Source organism: Diabrotica undecimpunctata, chromosome 6 (genome assembly GCF_040954645.1).
Source record: "Diabrotica undecimpunctata isolate CICGRU chromosome 6, icDiaUnde3, whole genome shotgun sequence".
NCBI classification, from domain to species: Eukaryota; Metazoa; Arthropoda; class Insecta; order Coleoptera; family Chrysomelidae; genus Diabrotica; species Diabrotica undecimpunctata.
The window spans coordinates 106566262-106572939 of NC_092808.1; positions in this window are offsets into that span (position 1 = coordinate 106566262).

The window sequence follows — 6678 nt, forward strand, 5'->3', positions numbered from 1 at the left end:
TCAGTGACTTTAAATTTTTGTGTTATTGTTTAATCTAATTATATCTGAATAAGTTGAGGGGAGAACTGACTCTGAACTTAAGTTGGTCATTCAGAATTATGTCTGTATTTTTTAATTTGTTGATTTCCATATATTCTAATAAAGGTAGCTTAAGGCCTTTATTTTGAATATAAAGAATTTGAAATTCATCATTAAAAGGATGATTATGGTCTAGAAGGTGAAGTGCATACATAGAATCTGTTTTTCTATTATTGAAAGCCCTTTTATGTTCTGCTATACGTTTGATAAAAGTTCTACCAGTTTGACTGATGTAAGACAGTCGCCACATTTAAGTTTATATACACTGCTGTGTAATTGCTTTTTCTTTTGGTTCTTGTTGTTCTTAATATATTTGCTAAGTTGTTGTTTGTTCTAAAAGCTGGTGTTATTCCTTTCTTTTTTATGTGTTTGGCTATTTTTGTTGATATCTTGGCTGTATATGTAACCGAGCAGAAGGTACTGGGTTTTTTCTCTGGTTGTAGAAATACTAATTTCAGGGCTTTTTTATGTAGTTTTTGATTTAAAATTTTATTGTGTATTCGTTGTAGCCATTGTTTACTGCTATTTGCTTAATAATATTCAGTTCTATCGTGTTATTTTTTGACATGGGAATTTCTATTAATCTATAGTTATTTTTCATGCAGTTCATATCCTCCACCAGTTTCGTGACTGATTGCACCCTACTTCCTAGCTCTCTTTCAAGAAGGCTATCAATCTATCGCATATCAATAGAATGTGTGAGACAGTGTCAGATATTCCACAGTACAAGCATTTGTCATTTTCCGCCTTTCCAAACCTGTAAAGGTATGCCCTGAAACAACCTTGTCCTCTGCATCAGGAAGTAATCCAAACACCGATGTCCGCAGTCCATCCATTTTCTCAGATTAGGAATCGGCGACTTCGTCCACTGCGCCACCCATCTCATCTCGTCTCATTCCTCTTGCCACACCATAATGGACCTCTTCCTTTCTTCGTTTAAATATTCTGTTGCTATGTCTTCATTTCTTCTCTCTTATACTCTTCCTTCACTAGCACGTGCATCGGAATAGACCCGGTCAATTCACAGCGCCTCGGAAAAGACTGTTCTGTATGCACATGCCACCCTCAACAGACTCTTCCAATCTGCTCGGAAGAGCTGCTTTCTGTACGCCTTTCTTAAAACTGCAGTAGCCCAGATAGAGGACGATCGATTGCACAACAGAATGAAGGACCCTCCTCCTCTCAGTTTTGGCTCCTTCGATGTTGGGCATGATTCTCCCCAACGCAGCGCATCTCACTGCAGCTCTTTGAGTCATCGCCTTTATGTGCTCCCCCACCTTCCGTTTTGACTCAGAGTCACACCTAAATACCTCACGCATTTCTTTGGAACCACTCTGTTTCCTACACATTCGAATGTTATCCCGTCTCTTAAGAACTATAACCTCGGTCTTACCCGCAGCCAGTTCTAGGCCATGCAATTTCATCCATTCCTCGACTTGGTCGCATATACGCTGTGCAACGAAGATAAGATCCTCCCTGTCCAACGCCACTACAGCCTAGCGAGGTCGTCCGCAAATGCGAAAGGGGTTACACCCTGTCCATATTGTTGGTTCACAACCCCGTGACAGGTTCCACAGCGTGGGTCGTAGGATCGATCCCTGCGGCATTGTAGGCATCAAGTCAACCACCAGTCCTTTTTCTACGACAATTTTCCTCTCTGACAGATAGTCCGAGACCAAATTCATCAAGTACCTCTGACACATTCTCTCCAGTGAAGCCTTAATTACATCTTTCCAATGTCAAGACAATGTCTTCTTTTTATATAGGCATGACTGTCTGTTTTTCAATGTACCTCCAGTAAGTTGTCGTTCCATCGTTTTCGTGGTCTTCCTACTGGAGAACAGTCTCTGGCCGTCTTTACTACTCTATTTGTTGTCATTCGGCTTATATGATCTTTCCTTTCTACTCTTCTATGTCTTACCCAGCCCTTGATGTTCTCCACCTTGCATCTACGTCGTAAATCTGTACTTCTAACTCTGTCCCACTCTAGCACTTTTCTTGATTTCTCCACTGCTAGTGCTGCTATTCCTATCTGGCTGCTGCCAGAAATTTAACAGCCATTGGTTCTTCTCTCCTTTGTTTCAGCTTTTGGATAAATTTTTTTGATATCCTCTCTCTTCCATTTTCCTCTACTATGTTATTTGGGAGATAGTCCCAATTCCTCCATTTTCATCTTCTACGTATAATCGGGAGAGGTTTGGGTACCTTGCACTAAATTCCTCCTTCACTCTTGCGTCAGCAGCATACTATGTTACCAAGATTGCCACATCGTCCGATGCCTTCAAAATTCCATTTTTGCAGATAGTTACCTTATCATAAACCACCTCTGCACATTCTTGGTCTAATACTTCCAATTATTTCCTCGGTACTTTCTGCCGTGTCCATTTTCTTATGTAATTCCTCCATCCTTCTTTGTAATTCTGGGGTCCTCTTAGTCATTTACTTCTACCTGTGTCCCTACGCACCTCGTAGTTGTTCCCACAGTTATATTTGTTTGCATTCCTATTGTTGCATTTAATAATAAGATAACTCTCTATCTTTCCATTTCGCACCAAATCTGCCGTATCTTTGCGGCTCTGTTTCATCTCATTCTTGGTATTTGCCACCGCCTTTGTTAGGTTCACTAACTCGTCGATGCATCACTTCATTTTTGACATTATTTTCTCTGTTTATTGATTTTACTTTCATTCTTATTTCCACAAGCTCCTATGTCTTTCTCTCCATGCGATTTCCTTTCCTTTCTTCTGTTAATATTGGTCGTCCATTCATCTCCCATTTCTTTTCCACTGCCATTCTCCTCTACTGTTTCACCCATGCCCTCGTTTTCCCATTTGCTCTTTTCTTTTGCCTCTATGTATAGGCGCCTGCCCTATGCATATCCCATTTGTTCTCAGTGGTTTTTGTATTAGTGGAGGTTTTCTCCTCGAGTACAGATTTGGATATCAGGACGTGTATGATGGGTAGGGGTGCGTGTCATAGGATAGTTGTGATTTTTTGTTATTACACAGGGACAGGTTAGGTTAAGTAATGGATAGCGAGCAGCTGCTCCATTTAGTCGCCTTTTGTGACAAGCAGGAAAAGCCGTGAAGGTAGAGTCCGCCTTAACACGTGGATTTCTGTTGTGGCTATTTTATTCATATTTGCCTTGGTTAGTGTACAGATTTGACATCCATATGTCATGATAAGAAGGATGCACTGTATTTAGGTATTTTGCGGTTCTTAACTATCCAACTAAGTTTTCCAAAACCTGCGCATGTCAGTCTGGCTCTTCTAGTGATTTCCACACTTTGGTTCTTTGTCAACTTTCAGAATTTTTTCTAGGTATATATATTCATGGACTTGTTCTATCTCACTGCCATTTATAGTTATACGTCTGGGGTCGTCTGTTTGTCAAATTCATTTTTAGGCCGACGTATTAGGAGCTGTTGAGTTCCTCGAATGTACTCGCTATAATCACGATGACGTCAGCGTATCATAGGTGGTTTAAATTGTTACCATTAATGTTTATGTCATGTTGACCAATTTGTAGTTTTGAAGAAGTCTCCTAGGGCTAGAATTAAAAAGCTTTGGCAATATTACGTCGCCTTATCTAACTCCTCTCTTAATGGGGATGGGATTTGTATTTTCGTCTAGTTGCGTTTATATATATATATATATATATATATATATATATATATATATATATATATATATATATATATATATATATATATATTATGTGTTAGTTACTTATATCTCGAATCTATTCTACAATTATTAATACCTTGTTCTATGGCCCATATCTCGATACTATGAAATGCTTTTTCATAATCTCCGAAGACAAGAAATACGGGTAGTTGGTATTCACTTGCCTTCTCTATCTATATTAATATTCTGAGAATATTAATTTTGAGACCCCAAAAAATATGTAAAAAAGTTTACCACTTTTATCCCTGGGCTTCCCGCTAGTAGAATCTGTACGGCGTAGAATATGTTTTAAATAAAAAATGTAGCTGAGATAATTAGCACTTTTTGTGTAAAATGAACCGTTCTCTCACAAATATTGCTTAAAGCGACCGTCGATTCTGAATGTCAGTCACATGCGCGAAATCAATGTTCAATAGGTAAAATTCCAAGTGTCCTATCGACAAAAATCAAGATGTGTTTTAAAGGTAAAGAGGGCAGCTTTCGTATACAGTTTTTGTATTTTGCCGCGAATACTCAGTTTTTATAAAAGTGTTAAATAAACGTGGCACGATTTTTGGCATTTTTTATGATTCTCATAAGATCAATAAAATTGATCACTTTCATTGATGAGTCGTAGTAAAATTTCCATTTTTATATATCAATCTTTAAAACATATGACATGAAATTTCAATTTTGATAATGCTGATACAAATTTTATTGAACATTGATTTCGTGCACGTGACTGACATTCAAAATTGACGGTAGCTTCAAGCGTTTTGTCGGTGAGAGAGAATGGTTCATTTTACACAAAGTGTTAATAAACATTTTTGTTTAAAATTATCTTAGCTACATTTTTAATTTGAAACATTTTTTTCTACGGCGTACAGATTGTTGGTAAATCGATTTTTTTGCGTTTTACCCCCCTAAGGAGGTGGTTCTAGGGGAAAGCCCGGGGGTAAAAGTGGTAAACTTTTTTGAGGTCCCAAAACTAATATTGGAAAATTCAGCTTGTTCGTATAATCTTTAGAGTTTGAGTGGCATTTTCGTCTCTGACGACTGGAGTATATTACTAGACTGTCGTTACAGTCTTTAGGGATTTTGCTATTATGGAAACATCTGTTAGATAGCTGTTAGTATAGGGATTGTTACTGTCTTGCTTGTTTTTAATAGCTCGGTAATTGTACCGTCGTGCCCTGGAGCTTTATCTTTTAGCACTTTCTATTACGAATCCCTCTATATTTGTTAGTAACTCTGATCCCACGTTTTTTTATTTTTCTTTTGACGTTCACTTTTTTGGATTCATTAGACTGGCTTTGTGAGCTGTACAAGTTTTCCAAGTCTTCCACTATCTTTGCTATTTTATATCTGCCCTTCTTTTCCTTATTATTGGTGTCTTTAATTTTGATAATTTTTTGAACACCCTTCTTCTTATGGTGCCGTGTACCTATAGTGCGTTGGCGAATTATCTTAAGGTCAGACGTCTGTCTTTTGCGGCATGCAAAAGTTCGCCAGTGTTAGTTACGCCTGTCCAGTTCTTTATATTTGGCAGCCACGACATTTGTTTGCGACCTACTCCTCTCTTGCCCTCAATCTTTCCTTGGATAATTAGTTGAGGGATTGCGTATTTTTCCCCTCTCAGGATGTGGCCCAGGTATCCAATCTTTCGTGCCTTGATCAAGCTGAGCAATTCTCTCTCAGTATTTGCTCTTCTTAGGACTTCCTCGTTTCTCACCCTATCTGTCCATGGTATGCGGAACATTCTTCGCAAGGTCCACATTTCGAAGGCTTCCAACTTGTTAATGGAAGATATTTTCAACGTCCATATCTCCATGCCGTATAACAATATGGACCATACATAGCACTTAACCATTCTGTAACGGAGATTGAAGGAAAGATTGCGGTTACAAAGTAGCGGTTTAAATTTAAGAAAAGCTTGTCTTGCTTGTTCGGTACGGCATTTTATTTCTTGTTGAGGATCCCATTGGTCATTCACCATCATTCCCAAGTATTTGAATGTTTTCACTTGCTCGATTGGAGCATTATCTACGTGCAGTTGTACTCTGAAAATGCGCCCTTTCTTATTGTCATGCATTTTTCAGCATTTGAACACCCAGTGTTGGTCTTTTTAAGCCTCAAACCTGTTGTTTTCAATTACTTGCTCTATTAAGTTTTCGTTCCATTTTAAGTCTTTTCTAATTGTTTGACTAAGTTCTACGAATACGTGAGTATGACGTTTGTTTTCCGCTAGTAGTTGTCTTCTTTCCTTCATTGGTTGTTTAGTTTCGTTGCTTATTTTGTCTTCTTTATTTCTTGTTTACTTTGCGACCTGTAGTCCGGCTTTGAGGTTTTTGTTCATATCAATTTGGTCTTAATTATGTGAAGGATCTGATTTGAACTTAACAGTTAAGACCTTTCGCTATTCCTGTCCATTTGAAGACGCCTATCCGCGTCGTTTTTTTAAAGATCCTTTTTGTATTTATTTTCGCTTTAAATATGCAATGGTCACTACCAGTTGTTACGTTGTTTATTGTTGCGACGTCTTCAAATATTCTTTTGTTGTTTGAGAGAAAATAGTCCATTTCATTTTTGGTAGTTCCTTTAGGTGCGATCTATGCCCACTTTTTTGTTTTTTTTTTGTAAAAGGTGTTCATAACATACTGTATTCTTCTTTCAGGAATTCCAGAAGTTTTTCTCCTCTTGTGCCGATTCCAATCTTGTTTTCAAAATCTTCAGTCTTCAATTTTGGCGTTAAAATCCCATTAGTATCATTTTAGATTGTTTGTTGTCTAAACCTTTTTTTTTAATTAACTGTGCTCAATTTTTTTTTAGTTATCCTATTTTCTGCATCCGAAAAGACCGTTTTAAACATCCATATATTCATAGTTTATTTGGGCGTAGATTAATATATGTACCACTTCGCTTCAGCATGATGTA